We start from the raw sequence: 21,160 nt of genomic DNA on the forward strand, positions 1-21,160 counted from the left end.
CAGCGGTGCGGCTTGCGGCGATGTGCGGCTCGAGCGTGTACAGGCCTTAAGCCATTTCTAAATGAAGCTAATCTCCCTCTCTCAGCTTTCGTGTTCCACGGATTTTGCAAACACCTGCAAAACTCGCCCGCCCGGGTTGCTGATCATCCCAGGAGTTCGATCCATGGTTGCTCTTGGACGGTTTTTTGCCAAGAGCTTGTACCACTCAGGTGTCGGACAAAGCGAAGCGGTACGCAAAGCAAACGCACTGAGGTGCATGAACCAGACAAATCTCGCGATTCCACTTGCTGCCGCTCAACCATAGCAGGAGCAACACGTTCACGCATAGAACCAGTCGGTGCAAACTGTCCATTTGCTTTTCTTTCTTCTTAATTTTAATTAATTTCTCATCTTGTTATTATGACGCAGCCTCGTCCTCGCTAACCGTCGTACTCACCACGTGCCGTCATTATAATTATCGCAGGAGGGGCCCGCTCAGGTTTCCTACTTCTGTCGCGCGCGTGCCATCCGCGCCGCAATTTGGGCGCAGCAAAAGTGGGGAGTTTGAATGCAACGCCAGTCAGTGGCCTTCTTGCGCGGATGCTGAGAAATTTCATACATACTTTCAAAAGTACTGTTTCACGTGAATAAAGTTTTCTTTCTTTCTTGCCGTAAACTTTGTCAGCGTACAACGACGGCAATCGCCTAGCGATTTGTACCCTCCACTTGTTGATTGACTCTTAATTAATTCGAAGTATTATTCTAGTGCACTCTGGCCACTTATGTGCTCGTGACCGTGATGCAGTCGTGGTCGTTTCTCTAAATGAATATCAGGATATGCATGACATGACAAGAATGGCATGCTTTCATGACGTGTATGGCATGACATGAATGACATGACCTGAATGACACCTGGTAACGCTTTTCGGAAACCCAAACGATACTGGATAGCTGCAGTTACCTGCAAAATGCTTCGCATAACATCGATTTCCACAGTGCGTATACGAACTGCATAATTTTTCTCTGCGACTTATTTTAATATTTAATGTGCATACAAATGCAAAAGAAGGCATGACATTGCATGCATGAACAAGCACAGTTATGGCCGTGTTTTCGTTCGTGGAAATTCTTAGCTTGACGTAACATCGCAGCTCTCTTTCCTTGCGTATACACCGAAGATTACCTGTGTGCCGGTAATCTTGGACAGCTGAGAGCCAGCGCACAATATATCACATTTTAGCATCGCCACTTTTGTTTAGACATCTAATCTTAATTTTATCCACATAGACCTCAATAGTTTTCGCGAAGGCGAAATAACAAAATTTGGTGAGAATTGCGCACCTTAGGAATGCGCTTCTTTTATCGGCCCGTTTTGGGAAATACAACGAAGACTGCCGTAAAGAAGCGTGATCGTTGTGGCTGTGACAAAGCCGACATGGTCTGATAGATATTTCTAAAATAGACAAAAGGAATGAATGTACGTCTATTTGCGGAATTTTATTGCAGCTAAACGATAGACGGGCACACAGTACTCGCGAGAGCGTTGAATAAAGCTTGTTGTATACTAAAAACAATTTCTTTTCGTCTTCTTCTTTTTTTGCTCTCTCTCTATCTCTAGAACAATCGTCCCAGTGAGTTACCGCAGTCAATGCGTCAGCGTTTTTGCTGCAGTGAACTTTCCTTGGCTGTTGATAACCACTCTTACGTGACAGCCAATTCCTTTGTCCAGTGACTGATTCTTTAATTTTATCGTTCAGGTTCCGCAGTGCGCAACACGGAAGCTAAAGTTCATACTAGGAACCCTCAAGGAAAGAAAAGCCAATAGGAAGAAATGGCGAAGCGCTCATCCGGTACGGTTTATTTCTCATTGCCACCATAAGCTCACAACATTCGCCATGGTCAGAACTGATAAGTAATTCATTTTGTTCTGTGCGCCCTTCAATTCTAACACACGGAGAAACTCAGACAAAATCCACAAAGTCGTTGGTATACGCAGAAGAGAGTTCGTATTCAGGGACGGGTGCAGTCCAATTGTGATAGCCCACGAGGTGTTAGCGAATGTGCTGGCTAATAAGATACAGCACGAACGGAAAGGAACGAATACTTGACCTTTCTCAAACAAGCGCGAAATATGCGAAGTAAGGGATTTGGGGCTCAAGATAAGCAGATGCTGCCCTTATGAGAGCAATCACTAAGGATCACCGTTGAACTGCGACATGCATATACCTCGTTCACATAGAAACGCGAACCATATATTGGTTCGAGTCACTGCGCCGTGCCCTATAAAAGATAATGTATATATGATGGCTGAATTGCGTGTTCCACGTGACACCAATAAAAATAAAGCTTAAAAAAAGCGACTGTGTATGTTTCGTTTCTCGTCGTTTTTTTTTTTTTTTTTCTCGTTTCCACACCTTATGCAACCCACACAAACAAATGTATGTGCGCGTGCGCGTTTACCGACCAATGATAAAACGCTTACGCAATTTTACTGCAGCCCGCAACAGCAACAAACAACAAACGCACTGAGAAAAGCGCGCACTCTCGCACAAACACGGCCAGTCTCTGCGTCCCCTGTCCTCCCGCGCACGTCACATGCGCGCAATCCGATGAAATCTGTCGACCGCATTTTGGCGACGGGCAGCACAGCAATATACATACTATAAGCCAAATACGCGTGGTTTATATTGTGTGTACCGTCGCTGCACGCATGCGCGCGTCCCCTCTCGAGTTCGTACCGGTACAACGGTGTTGCAGAGAATTTTTTGGTCGTCGGGGCCTTAATTACGCGGTGCCTCGCACGACATATGCGACGCTGTCGCTGCCGGGAAACATCTCAGCCTGTCACAGCACGACGTGCTGATTAGGCGTCGCGGAGCGAAGCGACCGTATGTAGGTCAAGCTCATGCTTTCGGGATAAACAAACAGGTCGTGGCAGGGAAGAGAAAGCAGTGACAGAGCGAAGAGGGAGTGTGGGGGGGGTTAGGTCGAGCGAGACACCAAGTGCAACCAGACCCTGGATTGGACGCAATTCGAGCGGATTTACCGGATCCGCACCGCAGATAGGCTCCCGTGTCAGCAACAAGTTGGCACCGGTGCCACGGGGAAATCGATCAGGCTCGCTATGTACGGGAACCGCGCCCGAACTGCCAGTATGTCACCGGGGGCCCTTAGCCAGTGTTTGTTCGGCAGCGAGGCGCACGTGGAGGCCACGCACGTCTACATGGCAGCTCAAATTTATCTCTGCGGATGCGGCTACTATAGCAGGGGTTGGACGGTTACCCTTCTTCCCAATTTCCGTGACAAGCTTTGGTTTCGTTCTGGCATATTGCTGCTTTGTTCCTCTCGTCGCTAAGGCCATAAACAAGGCTCTGATCTGGGGTCCCCTGATGGGCTAAGGTAGGGTAAAATGCCACAGGAAGCCACAGCACTCTGTTACGAAAAGAGAGAAATGGTTATTTCTGAAAAGACAACTCGTCGCGTGTTCTGAAAGTACTAGTCGTGAAAGGATATACTTAAAGCACCCATCAATCGTACGATACCTTACGTTATTCTTATATATAGATAGGATATCTACGTTGAATTTTAGCAGAACGGTCTTCGTTTCTACAGATCAAAAAGGACTGGCCTTTAGGCAGGTATAATGTATGAATTCATTTCACTTGATTCTATTTCTTTCTTATCATCCACAGTTCACGACCAACCGGTCTCGGTGATAATGAAGCTCGAAAAAGAATAGCGTTGTAATAGAAACCTTAAATTATTTCGGCCTTGGGAGATAGTTGGTGATGGTTTATCTTTGGTTGTAGTAGCGCAGAGAATCCAATAGGCAAGGAAATAAGGCGACATAGAGATACTATCGACTTGCTTGGCGTTCGTATACGCGAGCGATCTTTTGAAGTTCTGCTGCCGTGGCAGTTCGAATGTCCCGTGCCAGCACGTTCTATTATATTGTAGCTTCTACAAAGAAGCTGCTAGTGGACTAAACGCGGAGGAAAATGTCAGCTCCAAACGTCGACGAAGAATCGTTCAGAGAACAATTAGAGCTAGTCAGCGTCCTAAATTCAATGTCCCGAATACTAATCAGGCTATGAAATCAAACATCCGTGCTCACTTTCGTTCGCTTTGGATTCCACCACATGCGCTCTGCTTTACCAAGCGGTTTCGTCCAGAGGAAGCATCACTACTGCATGGCATAAAAGCAGGGTCTGCTTATATACGCCAGCATGGCTATTTCAAACGGGGCGTACCGATTCTCCGCTCTGTACTCGCTGCAACGAGACAGGACACACTTTCTGTGGGACCATAGCTACATTGATGGAAGGTACGCTCTTCTTGAGAACCTATACAGAAGAAAGACGTATACAATGGCTTGTGCTTCCAGAATGGTCCGTTATAGCTCGAAAGGAAGCACATAGTTAGCACAATGAGAGAGACAATATAAGAGCGCCTAAGTAGGGAGGTTAACCGGAAGTTACCTTACACAGGGTGCGGAGGGAAAAAAGCTATGAGAGCGAGAGAGAGGTTCCCCGAAAGCGTGTGCGCACGAGGAAAAAGTCATTTGGTCAAAGGTGGTCAGACAGGCCCACTGATATAGTATAAAAAACGCAGTAGCGCCTTCTGAGCCTTGTGCGCTCATGAATGGGGAGTTATGTGTTCTATTTGGAAATCACGTATACGGAATGTAGAGGGTAATACGTGGGCAAATATATAAGTATGTGGGAAAATTAAGGGCGTTGTGGTAAATTACCAAAATTTGTTAATAGCGCTTTGGAGGTTTTGTAGATTTCAGCAACCTGCGCGTCGTTTAGAACTATGTATGCGCATATCGGGCGTATCGAGGTGGAACTTCGTGAGAGAGTGTTTGTCAAGAGAAACATGCTGGAACTATTTCAGTGTTGTGCATGCTTTGGCGGTATCGTATAAAATTATTCGAATTTGTGCTAAATGAGGTTTTTCTCAACGCTTGTCGGGTTTGGCATTTGCAAAGCGCTATAGGCGTATCAAGATGAAAATTTGTACGAATTAAAGCGTAAGTTGGGGTGAACGTGTTCGGAATAATTTAATAGTTGCGGGTGCTTTAGGGGCAGCGCAGGAAAATTTCAAAGTGCCAGCGGAGTCCTTAAGGCGCTCTTTCGAACAGTCTTTCGAACAGTGAACAGTGAAGTTACGAATTATCGTAACTGAACGGCCACGCATTACCACTTTAAACGTTGCATGCGTATGAAGGAGACACTCTATTCTTAGAATCAACCGTTTAGAGTGTTTTTCTCATTTGAGAAGTGTAAATTCGAGAGTGTTAACTGCAAACTGTCGCACGTCCGACGCAGCTGGCGCAACGCCTGTGGCTTGGCGCGCCGAAGGCTGCACAACGGCTGCAAACAAGTTCCACGGGAACCAGAAACGTCTCTTTGTCTTGGAGAACTCTGCTTCGCTGGAATTTTGGGCCTTTGGGATGCGATTCTGCGGATCGCACAAGTCTGCTGGGGATTGTTTTGACCGCGAACACGCGAGTGTCGTGGAACAAACAAACACACACACACACACACACACACACACACACACACACACACACACACACACACACATGTATCTTGGTTACGTTATCTTTACCATTCGAGTGCACCGATTGGCGGCCTCTAGATGCAGAGCAATTTCCGCACTTACGTGCGTATTTAGCGAAGTTACGCTAATTAACTTTCTAATTATCAACAGTAGGTGGCTACAGCAAGTGAGTACTTTGGGGCCCGTCCTCAACACTACCTATCCCAACGGTCAAATTTTTAATAGCGGAGTTCATGTGGGAACTACGCGACCAATTAGTTCCCCTTGGCAGGCTCCTTGAAACCGAAACTGGCCTCAAAAAGAGCGTCTGTGTCGTCGAACTGAAGCACTTCTCCAAAAAAGTGAGCTTTCAACGAATTATTATACTTTTTTTTCCTCCTGAATACAAAAATCATAGTTCTACAGGCCAAAATTCACAGCTAGCCGCTTTAATTTAACAAAAACAAGCCGCAGCGTCTGCCGGAGACGCCGCCGGTCGGTTAACGGGCTCTGACGGCGAAGACGATCGTGACGTCATCTTAGGTATCGGCGAGGTGCGTGATTCGAATAGAGTGCTCACGTTACCCCTGTATTGACGTCATCCTCGCGCCGATTGTTTCGCAGCTACGTTCAACGAACATTTAAACGGTGATTTCAGCACTACTTACTCGCATAATTGAGAAGATAACTGCAAGAGTAGAATTATATACTAATTATATACTGTGTCAGCCTTCCAAACCCCCTTACATGTACGTCGCACTGATGTACCGGCGCTGCTGCCGTTTCGACTCGGAATCAAAAATATATATATATTTTTTGACCTGCATAATAGTCAATCTGTTACCGATAAATTAACGAAAATTCAGCTTTCAAACAATACTTTATCAGTCTAAAGAGATTTAGTGTTTCACTTTAGTGTACCGACTGGAAGAGTAAGGCGCTGTAAAGTAAGACAAAAGTATTTGCATTGATTCCATTTACTTATTTTTAATGCAGAGGGGAGAAAATCACAGCGTAAATTATACTTCCGCGTCTTGCCTTTACGTAGCAATAGATGTATGCATGACACAAGGTTGACGTCACAACCGCAACGCCTCATAGCACGCACGACAATTTCAATTTCGGCACGCAGATGTATGCTCAAGATGGGCAGTCGAATTATATACTAAGACAGTTTACTTGCAATTTACTTTTACACAGATGGCGCTTAATTTCCCATGTAGCTCACAGGAAGCACATTTGGACAGCACCATCAATAACTATGAGCATGCCATTCCATAATAACAATAAAATGTAGGGAATAACGCTACTTCGACACTCAAATGTATATGCTAATGTGTTCATCCTAGCTTACACGGGCCTTTAAGGAATGTTCCTACAGCAAAAACAAGTAACGGAAGCCTGCATTAACGATCTTCGTGGAGACAAAATTAATGCCCGTCTAAAGATGCAAGAATGCATATTTGTCACGTTTACAGCCTACAAGCACGTTCTTCGGCAACGGAGGAGCTTATTAGCCGCGGAAGTGAGCAGGACCCGACCTGCATGCGCGCGCAGCCAGCCCTCGACTCTGTACCGTCTGTGTACTGCGAGAAGGTATGCGTTCGTGGCATGCGGCAGCACACTATGCTCACTATGTTTTCTTGCTTTGAATAAGCAAAGGGGTGGGGAAGCGACGCTAGCGTCTTACGAGCGCATACCAAGGTTGCGTGCGCGTGATGGGTGGAAAATCGTAAAGTGCGGGGTGTAATCGTAAAACGCCGTTGGCCGCTGCTCCCAGCCATGCGCACTGCCGCGTCGTCGTCGGGAGGCCAGTGTGCTTCGCCGAAGAGTTTCCGTTCACAGGTCATCGCAACCGAGGGAGTCAGTGGCCGCTCGCGGCTGCATGGGCCACCGTCCTTGGTGCCTTCAAGGACGGCCCCTGGAATTCCCCGCGCTGTGCCCCTACTCCGTGCCATTAAAAGCGTGCACCGTTGTAGAACATAGAGTCGGCGTCAGTCATTCAGGGACGAGAGCGTACTGCAACGCAGTGTTCCTCCGCGGTCTAGTGTTGAGGCGAAACCGTAAGTAGACGACGGCGTAATGGATGTGGCGTTGGTAGAATTGGAGTGCTCTGGTAAACTGCGTGTGCTTTGAGCTGTCACAGATACTCTGTACGAGAAGGAAACATCGAAACTTGGCATCACGTGCTGGTGAGCGCACTCGTTGGCAGCCTCAACATCGCTGCGCGGCTTTATGAAGACAGGGTGGCAGGCTGCGCGCAGCGCCGGGTGGGTTTGGGGAGAACCCTCCTCTGGCCGCGCGTTGCAGACAGACAAAAGACGCTCTCCGCCGAGGCCCTCGACGGTGGCACGGCTTTGTTATCGTGGCGGCCATTTAGCTACGGTGTGTGTCCAGCCCGTGGCCAACTCCGTGGGAGCGCTTCCTGGAACGCGTAACTGGCTCCGCGACAAAGAAAGAAAGCAGCGGGCCCTCATTGTTGTTTCGCGGCTTCTCTGGGCCACAAAAGGCTCGCATCCCCGCGTGCGGCCGTGCTTCACGGACGTGACGAAAATTCGAGACAAGTCGAAAACTACCGGCCTTCCCTCGTGTCTCAGCTTGTTAACATGTTTGGGTTCGTGCAGGCCTTCCCTGCTTCTTTTATTCACCTTTCCCTCCGCTGTTTGCGGTTTCGGCACTGTTGGAGAGACAGGTAAGGGCCTGTACACGCTCGAGCCGCACATCGCCGCAAGCCGCACCGCCCTCGCGCGGTCCGCTTAAAATGGCTGCTCTGACGTCACAAGAGGCGGTCGTGAACTTTTTTCCACCATGCAGCATGTATGCGGCGACCGCACAAACATGGCGCTGGTTCGAAGCGAAGCGCGAGGCCTAGGCGCCTAGGCTGCTGTGACAGTTTGTTTTTCGTGGTTTTTTTGGGATCATTGCAAGAGTTATCGAGCACTCGCAGAGATACTCGTCGAACGCAGCAATCCGCTGTACCCTGTCCGACCTCTTCAGTGCGTGCGATCGTCAACGGCAACAGACGGAAATGTGTTGTGTTTACGCGAAGTTCGGAAGCAATGAAACCGGCGATTTCGTGTGTGTTGGGCCGTATTTCGCTTGTGCAGTACCAGCAGTACAAAACGCGAAGGCCATCACATGCACGCGCATTCTAAGCATGACACATGCATTCAGTGTACCCTGCCTGACCTCTTCAGTGCGTGCGATCGTCAACGGCAACAGACGGAAATGTGTTCTGTTTACGCGAAGTTCGGAAGCAATGAAACCGGCGATTTCGTGTGTGTTGGGCCGTATTTCGCTTGTGCAGTACCAGCAGTACAAACGCGAAGGCCATCACATGCACGCGCATTCTAAGCATGACACATGCATTCAGTACGCTCCAGAACGAAAATAGTGCGGTCGCCCATCTCAGCGTATGGTGTGCCTAGGTGTTGTGTGTGCGCGCTTCATCGCTGCGAAGCTCATACGTGCATGTGTATTGGGCAGTGCTGGTTTGTGTTTAAGAATTGACCATATAACCTGTAGCGATTAGCTTTATTGTCGCGTCATCGCAGCCATTCGTAATGTGCTGTTTGTGCTTTGGTTCATGTGAGCTGTTTTGGGGGCTGCGATGCGCCTTGGTGACCGCGAACACGTACAGAGCGTTTGAGTGCTGGGGTTCTTACTGTACGAGGTGAAGGGTACTGTTATGTATACGTGCAATGTGTCGCAGTGGTGCTAGGCGTATAAGCGATCCTTCCGTTTTTATCACGGAGAAAGAGTGTCGGTTTTTTATCGGGTTAGTTTGAATTCTTTCATGTGGCTGATTGGCTTCTTCTGCACGTGCGCTTGAACAGGAAGAGCTGTATTTAAAAGTACGTGGATGCTTCGAATAAATCAGTTGTAAGTCCGGCGACTGTGTGCGTGTTTGCCTCCCTCTGGTCCTGCGTCTTGGTTTTTTTTCGCTGGTTTCTTTCGCCTTGTTAGGCGTATAAGTATTCGTTTTATGCGATATGCATATGCTCTGAAGTGAACCGTGCATACAGAACGGTTTGTACAGAACATTAGACCCAAAATTCAAGGATGACAAAACCAAAATTCAAGGAGGCGGAAAGAAACCGTACTTGTACACATACATTGAAAAATAATGAAACCTCCTTCTCCTTGGCCGAACTTTCTTGTAGCTAAGCAGCTGCTGAGTTGGGCACACACTACAAGCTCTTTAGGGTGCTTTTTATGCATGTGCTCTGAATTAAACAGTGCAGAAGCACTGCTGGTCGTTTGTGCTCTTTGCATCTCAGTATGGGTTTTGTATCAAACCAGCTTTCCTTGCTTTGTACACGTGTTGTTTGTTTCCAGTGTTGTCACTGCACATTTTACTCTTCACGAAAAGGGGAGGCTAGGGAACAGCTTAAAAGTTATATCACTGCTCCACATATTGCAATTATTAATTTTGTGCTAGGTGTCATGTGCTGTAATGTAAACAATGCAAATGTGCCTCATGCTATTTTTTGCGGATGTGACGACAGTGCAACGCACCTTCTCTGCCACTGCCCAACCTTTCATGCTGAACGATGTGCTTTGCCAGTTATACTCCATCTCAGTAGTTCCTTGCAGCACTGGGGCAGCGGCAGGGCTCTTAGCCAATAGGAAGGCTGAATTCCCCTAAGATGTGTTCATCCATGCTGCGTCAGCTGCTCAGCGTCTGCTTGCCATCCTTTTGATACATCAGCCACTGTTGGAGCAGTGACGCAACAAATGTTCCTACGTTGTAACTAAAGGCTGCGTACGCATTCCATGAATGCTACTGTTGGGCTTCGCTTCATCGACACGCTATCTGAGCAGTTCAATACAGCCTCCTGATCCAGTTTTAGTAAAAGTGAACACCCTGATAAATGTTCACATGCACCGTGCCATCTGCTCAGCGTGTATTTGACGTTTGCTCACCGCTGTCATCACGTACCGTACTAGAGCAGAGTAGGAATTAATGATGCAGTGAACAATGACGCCTTCGTAGCGTTCTGCATCGTCAATGCATCACCATTGCTACTGCTGTGGTGTCACCTGCTAAATAGAAACCGAACCACTTTTACTGCCTGTGTAGTCCTAGCAGTGTCAAAACAAACAGCTGATCTCAATAAGAACAACAAGAAATACCTAATGCTGTGTCCTCAGCATGAGATGAGACTACGCAGTGATGGATTTTACCATTTATTTATTGCTGTCAGGGCGTACAGCTAGTAAAAGGGCAAATTGAGATTGAAGCGGGTGGTCTGGGCTGCATAGGTGGTGCCATGTTGCTGCGTAATCATGGTTAGGGTGGCTACTGATGTTACCAGTGCTAACCGCCACAGTAATTCATCGTACAAGACGGGCATGCGAGAAGGGCCTAACATCTGTAAATCTTTTGTGAACGTCACCATGTAGCCTGCACCAAAAGACAACAGAAAGCTAGGCAACATGAGAGACGTAAGGCGTGGAATTGACGAGGGAACAATGTTTAGCTTCATGCACCTTCGCAACAATCCATCTCCTTACATTAATTATCTGCCATCATGTCAACAAACTCATTGAAGTTTGACTTGTAAATGTAACATGGATGTATTATGCTGTTGTCGTGATCTAAATAAAAAAAATGAAGAATGGTGCATTAGGTGTTTTGCAAAAAAAAAAAAGAGAGAAGGAGGTGAACCCTCATTTCCTATATGGGAGTAGGCAAGAGAGAAAGGTCCTTTGCGTTGCTGGTTGGGCAAAGAAAGAATGCCTCTGTGCATGAAGAGCAGGTCACGTTCTTGTACTACAGATTCTTCGCTTCTATTTCGGCTGCTACTAGGCCGTTTTAAAGAATTCTTGTGGTAGAATATTCCTTGGAAGACACTTTACAACTTTTATAGTATAACTAAAATTTTCCACTGGGCCCTGGCGAATGGTCCTCTTAAATTTCTGAGGGGCCCATCAAGGGGTTGTACAAATTAGATGAGTTGTTTCTATGTAAACCTCACATTGACAAGCTTTGCAAAAATCTCGGCAAGGCTTGTTATATTCTGCTCAAGAGCCGAAATTGTTTTGATACAGAAACCCTTTGAGAAATTTATTTCAGCTTGTTCCACAGCCATCTGTGGTACTGTGTTGCATCTCTGGGCCATTCATACATTGAGCCATTTATAAAACTTCAAAAGAGGGCTGTCCATTTTATGACTTCCTCACAATACAATGCTAACACGACACCGCTCTTTCAACACGTACACATTTTACCATTTACTTCATTACTAAATTTTTAAACTCTTGTAATGGTTAATAGTAGCATCGTTGCTGACTACCCACTCTCTGCTACCAACTTTACCGAATCAGGACGCTGTACACGCAGTGCACTAAAACAAAATTTTCTGGTTCCAAAGGCTTGTAATGTGTGTGGTAAACAGAGAATTTGAAGTGTTGGAGTAGTCGAGAGGAACGTTCAGCCCACGTAAGCTAGAAATGCAGCTAATTTTCAGAGATAATTAAAACTGCATTTTCGTGATCTTCTTTCGTATGTTTATTAATACATTCACCGCTTCCTTTCTCTTTTTTCTGGTGCATTTTCCTTTACTTGTAGATGTTCAATGATACCGTTTGCATTTTGAAGATTCTTTGTATTGTATTCTCTACTTCTTCTAATGTAAAGTGCATATTGTTGCTGAGTTTAAGTACATGTGTCTGTGCTAAATAATTGCTTTGCTTCCTCTACATTTTTTATGGATTGCAACTGGCCTTGAGCTAGGGATCCCAATGTATTTGTTCACATTATGTTTTACTCTGTACTGTACGTAAGAAATAAAGTTTAATTCAAGGAAACATTTTTCTCACAGGGCCCCCTAGCCTGGAGCTGCAGCCCCCTTAGCCCATAGGTTAATCTGGCCCCAGTAGTAACTACTATCACGAATGCAAGTTTTGGCTTGCCATCCCTTTTATCAGGTTAACATTGATTTGCACAGCAGAAATCCTAACATTCATTGCATGCAGAAAACAGCCTTAGATCAAAGGATGCAAGTTGCTTGTGTCCTGAAGAATCTAAACCTTGTTTGGGGTTTTCTGGAATGAAAGCAGTTTAGGTACCTTAGTCTGAAACTCTATTTTGCTTGACTGTAGCATTTATCATGGATGCGAAGTGGGTGTTGTGACAGAAAGCCAGTGTGCACATACAAGAAAAAGTACTGCAATGCCGCTCAAAAGTTTTCTAGGTGTTTTGTGCAAAACCACAATTAATGTACGGGAATAACATGACAGTGGTCATAACTTAAAGCAACGGTTCATTACAGATGGGGTACACATGTATGGTCACATAAACATAATGGTGCAAGCTTGACATATAAGTGATAGTCCTTTTTAAGATACAAGTGGCATGGTGACATACCGGGAATCAATGCTTGTTATTTCTTTATTCCCAAAATTATCAGTTGTACAATACTTGTGCCCCGATACAATGACGTATCTCTGAATCACAGATGTCACATCCTATCTGCTCTGTGAAATACTTTGCCACATGAAATGGAAATCTCATTGACATAATCAGTTATAGATTTTGCATTAGTTTTATGCTGTTTCTTGCAGTCTTGTCTTTCATGAGTACTTGCATAGTATGGAAAAGGGTACCTTGACATTCTAAATGTTATCTATATATGACCACACAACTATTATTTTTTCCTAATCAGAGGAGGCTCTCGTGTCATTATATTAATTGAACTTCTTTAACAATGAATATGCGACAAGTACTTGCATGTGAACAAGTGTATGCAGCCTCCCAAAAGCAAGCACGTTTATGAAAGTATCTTTCAGTCATATTGGCAAGAAAACTTTCCCATAGGCTTTTTTTCACGCGAAAGGTGACCACACATTTCTTGATCTAGCAGACTGATCTTTTATGCTACAAGTCTGTGCTGCTTTCCTTGCAACGAGTAGTTTTACATATGTCTACAACACGTAGGTCCTTCATCGGCTATTCTTTTTTTTTTCTACAACTTTGATGTTTTCTTAGGAACAATATATTGCACGTTTTTGAAAGCTAGCCATTCAGAGGCCATTCTTTCTTGAAAAGCTTCTTTGCAGCCAGGCTCTAAAGTTGTTGATAGACTGTTTATGTCGATTTTTTTACGTAACAATTAGTAGTCTTGCATTTAAAACTTATCCTTTGTGCCCAATATTTAGCTCTCTTTTTGCACTAGTTAAGGTGTGGTACCTAATTTTTTTATCTGAAAATAAATATTGTTACTACAGGTACGTGTGTCGTCGTATGACTATTGAATATTGAATAATTAATATTTTATTCAATTCGTATTTGAAAATCTTTACATTCGCCCACCTTTACTTCTTGTACAATGCACAAAGAGGCACGCAAGCCATAGTGGTGCTTAATGAAGTCTCTTTTTGCTGCATGTAATAGTCGCAAAAAGCAGCTTCTCACAGGGAACTTGATTGTGTTGTCTTGTGTATTGTTCTTCTGCCATATGTATTCTGAATTGATAATTATATCACAGACAGATATATAACCTCTCAATGGAACAGACATTTATTTGATACACATGAACTCGCACCCTGTTCAGCTAGCTTTCAGTTACGCTGATTGTGGCCAGCCTCTATAGAGTATGTCTGCAATGTGGTATGAGGGTATGTGTGCAGTGCTACTGTTAAGCCAACTATTGTTCTCACAGCAATGTATTGAGTAAGGTTATTGCATAATTATTATTAAAAAAAGACAGCATTAGCCCAGGTTTTAAGGGTGAAAAAATGCTTGGTGCACTTCACCAAGCATACAGACAGCATATAATGTGACTACATACCATGTGCTAGTTTGTATTTACAAAGTGTTTACAAAATGGGGAAGGTGGCAGTGAGACTCCTTGGGGAAGCAACACTTCAGTTGTACTGATGGTACGGCGTGACCATATAATTTCCTTATTGCTTGGTTAAAAATATGGTGGGTTACAACCTATGAAATGCCACACCAGCAAGGCTGAACATCCATCCTTACTTTTCAGTGGCTTAAATACGCCAATGTGTTGTTGAGCCTGTGTTGTTGAGATTCCAAAATATCGCCTCGTGTGCCACGTTGTCAGATGCCCCCTTCAGGTCTAGCGCAAGAATGGCCCGTGGTGTGTGGCAGGGATGACAATCTCCTTCTTCAATTGCATTAGCACGTCCTGGGTCTCAAGATGTCGTATAAAGCCAAACATGGCGTCTGGCATTTGCTGGGTTTCGTCCAGGTGTTGTTGGAGGCATTTGAGTACTATCCTTTTCATGATTATGCTTATGCATGATGTGAGGGATATCAGCCACAGGTTGTCAATGTGCGGGGACTTGCCCTGTTTGGGGATAAAGCGTACTTCAGCTGTTTTTCATTCTTGTGATAGCTTGCGTGATGTCCAAAAGTCATTGAAGGGGTCTAGAAGCGTCTCTAGGGCCTGATCTTCGAGGTTAGCCTCGAAGATTCTGGTCAGGCCCGGGGCACTGCTTCGCCGGCTTTTTTCATCAATGGAACAACGACATAACACAGAATGAACAAACACGAGTGCTGTGTGACACGGTCATATTCCATCATGTAATCAATTGTACGCTCACTTTTAACTTGGCAGCTACTAAAAAAAACCGTAAGTAAATCAACAAGCCGTAGTTGAATATTCACTCGTGTGCTCGGTGATGAAGAGAAGTGACTTGTCGATCTACACAGCTGTATTCCGTGATAATAGAACCATCTGTATAAGAGTATGTTAATATACAGGGCGTTCATTTTAAAGTGTTACGGAATTTTTAAAAATCGCCTGTGGCAGGTAGCATAATTCTTATCGTTGAGCTGGGGTTATTCGATGAGGTGGACATTAGTAGCACAAAAAATCGAAACACATATTCAAGTAACAAAAATTGACTAATGAACTTCTTAGTTAATTACTTTACGACACATATTGCAATTTCCGAATTATAGCCGGTGAGCTTGCAAGACGCATCCACTTGAAATGAATTTCCAGGATGACGCCAGCTTTGAGATATTATTTTCCAAAGTGTGGGACGAAATACGTGGGCGTTCCAGTTACTTTAGTGCTTCAATGTATAAAACAGCATTTTGGTAAAAAAGTAAGTGGAACAACAGTGCATTTTTAGGGCGAGTTTGATGGCACATATCTCCAAACTGGCGTCATTCTGGAAATTCATCCCAAGTGGATACGCCTGCCAAGCTCACCGGCTCCAATTCGTAAATCACAATATGTGCTGTACAATAATTAACTAAGAAGTTGATTAGTCATTTTTTTAATTAGTTCAATATGGGATTTCTCGTGTTACTAATGTCCGCCTCATCGAATAACCCAGCTCAACGATAAGAATTATGCTACCTGCCACAGAGGATTTCTAAAAAAATTTTAAAACTTATAAATGAACACCCTGTATAACGCTGCGGCGCTTCAGCGTGCTACGCTGTTGCTGCGACAAATCCCTTGTTCATTGGCTTAAAAACGCACGCGCGATCTTGCAAGCTTTCGCTAGCACATCTACAAAAAATGCGCCGTCACGCCGCACACAACCGAGTACATAGCGATGTATGTTGTTACAACAGTATGCGGTAGCAATGATTTAAAAAAAAAAAAGAAAGAAAGGAAAACGGAAAAAAAGAAAAGGCGCAGGTAAGATCACTGCATAGTGTTCGAGAGGTGGCTCAGCGCGCCAACGCAGCAACACATGCAGTCAACAGAGTATGACAGTGCAAGAGTTTTGCGTTTTCGCCGTGACGCGGAAGCTTGAACTCACGCCGACAAAAATATGCCAGTGTCGTCTGCTGTTGACGATAGTTGCCGACTTAGAACATATTTGCCCCGCCTCTCGGTTGCCGGCTCTTAACATACGTCGCGTCCCCAAATCGGAGTGCGGATGCCGGCACATGCGAACCGCTCGAGCTCATTAATCAGAAAAATAAGAAAACAAACGTAATAGCAAAATCCTGGCTCGGGCCAAAATTTTGCTGGTCGCCAGCACACAAACGCTGCGACCGCGCTGTTGCATGTTGCCAGTCGCTGGTTATCTGTTTTGCCAGCCAGAGGGCGCATGCGTACGGCACCGCTCGCGCCGGTCCCAGCGTGAATCGAATTTTGTGCCCGGTTGCTCCAACCGTCCCGCAGCCACTGAACCGCCAGCATGCGGTGCGGCTTGCGGCGATGTGCGGCTCGAGCGTGTACAGGCCTTAAGTGAACGCGCCGCTCTTGCTGTCCGCACCCGTTCGCGCCAACGAATAAAGGGGGCCAGCATCGCGGATACGTGCCATCAGTGAGCATACCCTCTCCTCCCCACTCTTAGATATTAGGCTTGCGCGACCATTAACGCTCGCAGAGTATAAGCTAAGTCGCCGTGATGGCTCCCAAGCGTCAACATACGGGCCCAACCACCACGCCAACGAAACGGGGTGGAATGCAAATTCATCCCTGCATCGGGATTCCCGTAGCGTGTTGTCTGAGTGTTAACAGCTGATTATACAAGCACGCTGTAGAGATCTCGCAGGAAATGAATGACGACTACATCATCCTGTGTGTGTGTGCTATCTGCAGTAAGCGTAGCGCAGCTTTCTGTAGTAAAACGTCTTGTGTAGCATATCGCTGCGACAGGTACTATGCAGGCAATTAACGATATCAATTTTAACCTCCAGACGTTCGGGCAGCGGCATGTGACAGCTCAGTAAGCGCATAGCCGCCATCGTTCCCCGTTCACTCGGGAATGTATCGGCAGTACCCGTGGTTTCCCACGCTTCCGTTACTACGCCAATAGACCAACTGTCGGGTTTCGGTATCTATTTGAATCGATTTGTCGGGTAGACCGCCGCGGACAGGAGGCGTTATGTAAACGAAGATTTCATTACAAAACGATGGACACAAACCATACAACCTGCGTGTTGGCTCCACCCTAGCAAATTGCCGATCATGCGACACCGATTGCACATCATACGTTTGACGAGATGTTCATGACAAAAAAAAAAAAGTTCCCTGTCAGTTTTTTTCTTAGTGCCTGAAAAAAGGTATAGACCACCACAATTTTCAAACACGCGCTCTGCACCTTTTGCCAAAAATAAACCGGGACTGCGTTATCACGCAACTACATGAGAGCTATACGCCACCCACGTCGCATCGATAACCTGAAACCCGGTTTTAAAGTTGAAAAAAGCGTCTCAATACGGCGGCCGCAAACCAACGAATAAAGGAGTGCGAAGAACCAGCGCACAGTCAAGGCATTTGATTCTCGTCTCCCCACAGCCGCTTCTGTTCGCACTCCCGCCAGCGCGCGGCCTGCGCGCGCAGTTTTCTTCCTTCATCACCCAACAGCGTGGGAAAGGACGAGGCGCCAAGCTCCACGTTATCGCGCGCCTGAAAGGCGCACGCAGCGCAAGGTGCTTTACCAGGCACTAATAGCGTTTCACACGCGTGGCGTTGATATCGCGCATGCGTATACGCTAAACTGACCGCACGCTGACCTTCCACGCGCAGACAGTAGAGCAAAGCCGACGACGACGATGATCTTGACCCCCCTCGGACACGGCTTTGATCCCGGCGGCAGAGGAACCAGCAAACAAAGAGCGCATGATGACCCCGCGCGAATGTAGTATACTATACACACGGCGCGTTCGAGGTGACCGACAAGTCCGCAAGAAGGGAGAGAGGCACGGCCTCCTGACCGCCCGATGATGGGCCCCGGAAGCCGCGCTCGCTCCAGAGAGAGATTCGACCACGGCAGCGTCATCACCCTCGGCCACCCCGTAATCTGCTCCGCCGATCGGCGAAGGAGACGACGGGGGAAGGTTGAAGCGTATCATGCACGCCACAGCTATACGCACGAGCACCGATTGCCGGCAACAGCGCGAAGGCGCGCATTTAGGCGGCACCCTTCTCTCGCAGGATGCAGAGCCGATCTCAGCGTAGCAATGCGATCCAGGAATGAGCGCCAAAGAAAACGGAGAGAATAGAAGCACGAACGCAAGGGCGAAGGAGGCAACCCGTTCTGCGGCCTCGCGATGAACCGAGCACCCACTGCCCGCTCGGCGCGAGAGCGTTCTCTCGCGCAGAAGCGCTGCAAACGGAGATGGTATCGCGGATATCCGAGCACATAAACGTACGCACATACACAGGGAGAATAATAAAGGGCGCCCCGTCATTGCTTCTTCCCTTTCTGGAACGTGTAATCACGCGTATAAACACACACACACACACACACACACACACACACACGGGCGTTGCACAAGGGGCGCTTCGACGTGCCGTGAGCGCGGACCCAAAAAAAGCCGGTCACAGAGGCGGAGCAGCCAACCGAATGCGGGCTATAGATGTGAGCGCGGATTCGCTGCGGCTGAACTGCACACACACTTGACCGCGCATATGCCAGGCGAGCGAGACCAATACACTGAACAGTGCACAGGACACACATCCGTGTGTCCGGCCGAAAGAGATCGTGTTAGCTGATCGGGCATTCATGGCCTGCACAACCAGCCAAAACAGCGATAGCTGACCGACGACAATACAGCCGCTTGTTTATTGCATCTGCAACCATCTTCGGGGCCCTATACCACACGCGCGAAGCCACAAAGTGGCGCGTGTTAACGCTAAACACACTTGCTCTAGAAGTCAATATGCAGCGCGGTAAGCGACCAAACGCCGTCGGGTCGACGCGGTCGCGGATGAACCCCGAACCGACCCCGCTTCCGACTCGACACCGGCGCTCGTGCGGGCAGCAAGAGAAGCCACGTGACCTCGGCAGCGTCACCGCAACGCCGGCGCCGACATGAACCCCGTCTCTCTGCACCAGCGGCGCACCTTGCCGCAGAGGCGCATGACCAATGCGCTGTCTAATAGGGAGCCCATCCTCAACGCCACCGTTATGGCGGGGGCGCGCGAGGACCCCGTTGTCCTGAGCGATGCGAAGAAGGAACGCGTCTCCTCGGCGCCAGCCGGCTGAGTCAGTCGGGCCCTCGGGGCGCGCGTGCACAGAATGGTGCTGCCCCGCGAACAAGCGGCGGCGTCTTCGCATAACGGCGGGCGCCGGAGGTGCCCACGTGGTCGTTCGCAACCGCCCAGAGGCACGCTGCGTGCCTGCCCGACAGCGCATTATACGCGCCGTCGTTACGCCGAGAATGCGCGGTGATTGCTTACCGAGACGCAGGTGAAGCAACGGCGGCCCCGGGGTTAACAATACGGGGCGCCGAGATTTACGTTCAGGAGCAGCACGGCTGCACTTGCGGAGGTGCCGTCATGCGCAGCTGGGACAAAAGGTAGCGGCGATATACAAACCAAATTTTGCGCATCGAAGAATAAAACAGAACCGAGGGAACGCCGTCATTCTTATAAGAGCAGTCGGAGGTGAAGGGAACTCGGCGAGGATGTATTACGGCTTGAAGAAAGGCGCACAGTTAAGTGATTTACTACCATTAGAAAGAAGTAGAACACAGAAGATACATTTGAAGGGCGTACCGATAAATATCAGGTAATGCCGGTTACTCAAGCATGGGGAAATAATGGGGCTGATTGGAGACACATCGCGCGTGTTCCGTTCACGTTGAGTCAAAGCCAAAACGCTGCAGCTGGCGCCTGCCAATCAAGAGCGCAAATCATGCGAATAATGCGCATGTCCATACGTCGTGTGTTCCTTTGCGTCAAAACTGCTCAGCCTCGAGCAATGCCTTGGGGCGCAGCCCCGGGCGCTTTGGCTCTACGCAGCAGCGGTTATACGAGCGCGCAAGAAACTTCGACATAGGACACGCAGCACCTGTGTTCGTATCACCGCGTTATTCTGTACAATGTCTTATACGAGCTGGTTCAACCGTAATTGTAGAGCGTCAGAGCCTGCCACTACAGTTCCAGATCGTTGTGAAACGAAGCGTATGGACAGGTCTAAAGCTCAGTTTTACTGAGATTTACAGACAAACGTAATGTTTAATTGTAACATCACTGCGATGTAAGCATCACAATGGTGTTTGTTAAAAAACAAAAACAAAACATGCACAGTGCAGGTAAAAAGAGCAGGTGACTAAGCTGATACTTCTCTGCTGCCTTGGACAACAATTATTAAGAAGCTTTAGAAAGTTAATAATGTCGGCTTTTGAGACAATTAACGGCTTAATGACCTAATCTGGAACGCGCATGTTCCGAATGTTTCATCGGCTAACAAAACATTGGGATTTCTAAAACGTCAACTTCGCTTCGCTCCATTGTATGTAAAACTGTTAGCCTATAAATCACTAGTAAGAACGAAACATGAATACGCATCTTCCATTTGCAATCCGCATCAAGCATATCTCGCCAAAGCCATCCCATAGGGTTAAACAAGGCCACATGTATTTATTTTCATCATTTGATAACGGTTGTGACGATAGCTTTGCGATTACTGTGGTATACACTGACTGGTTCGGTTACAAGCCTCGACAGATTCTTGGCCAAAGTTAAGATGTATGCACGACCGTTGGTGAGTAGTTGAGTGACTTGGATTGGTATCGCACTTCAAACCAAGCTCCTCTAGAGCACAAACTGAGTGAACCATTTCTTGTCTGGTTTTGAAATGTCCACATTGAAGACTCCAACGATGATCACAAGGGTAGTGCCATCACGGCTAACCTATGCAAAGTGCGTGGTCATGCACTTCTCGATATCACACTTGGGTGTGC

General features: G+C 47.0%; 1 protein-coding gene across 9 annotated transcripts in view; it reads right to left on the reverse strand.

The window, feature by feature from the left end:
* LOC119456263 (CLIP-associating protein 1) overlaps window positions 1-21,160 on the reverse strand; it is a 215,005-nt gene that overhangs the window by 79,134 nt on the left and 114,711 nt on the right. The gene's annotated exons all lie outside the window — the stretch shown is intronic.

The sequence above is a fragment of the Dermacentor silvarum genome, chromosome 6, assembly GCF_013339745.2.
Source record: "Dermacentor silvarum isolate Dsil-2018 chromosome 6, BIME_Dsil_1.4, whole genome shotgun sequence".
NCBI lineage: Eukaryota > Metazoa > Arthropoda > Arachnida > Ixodida > Ixodidae > Dermacentor > Dermacentor silvarum.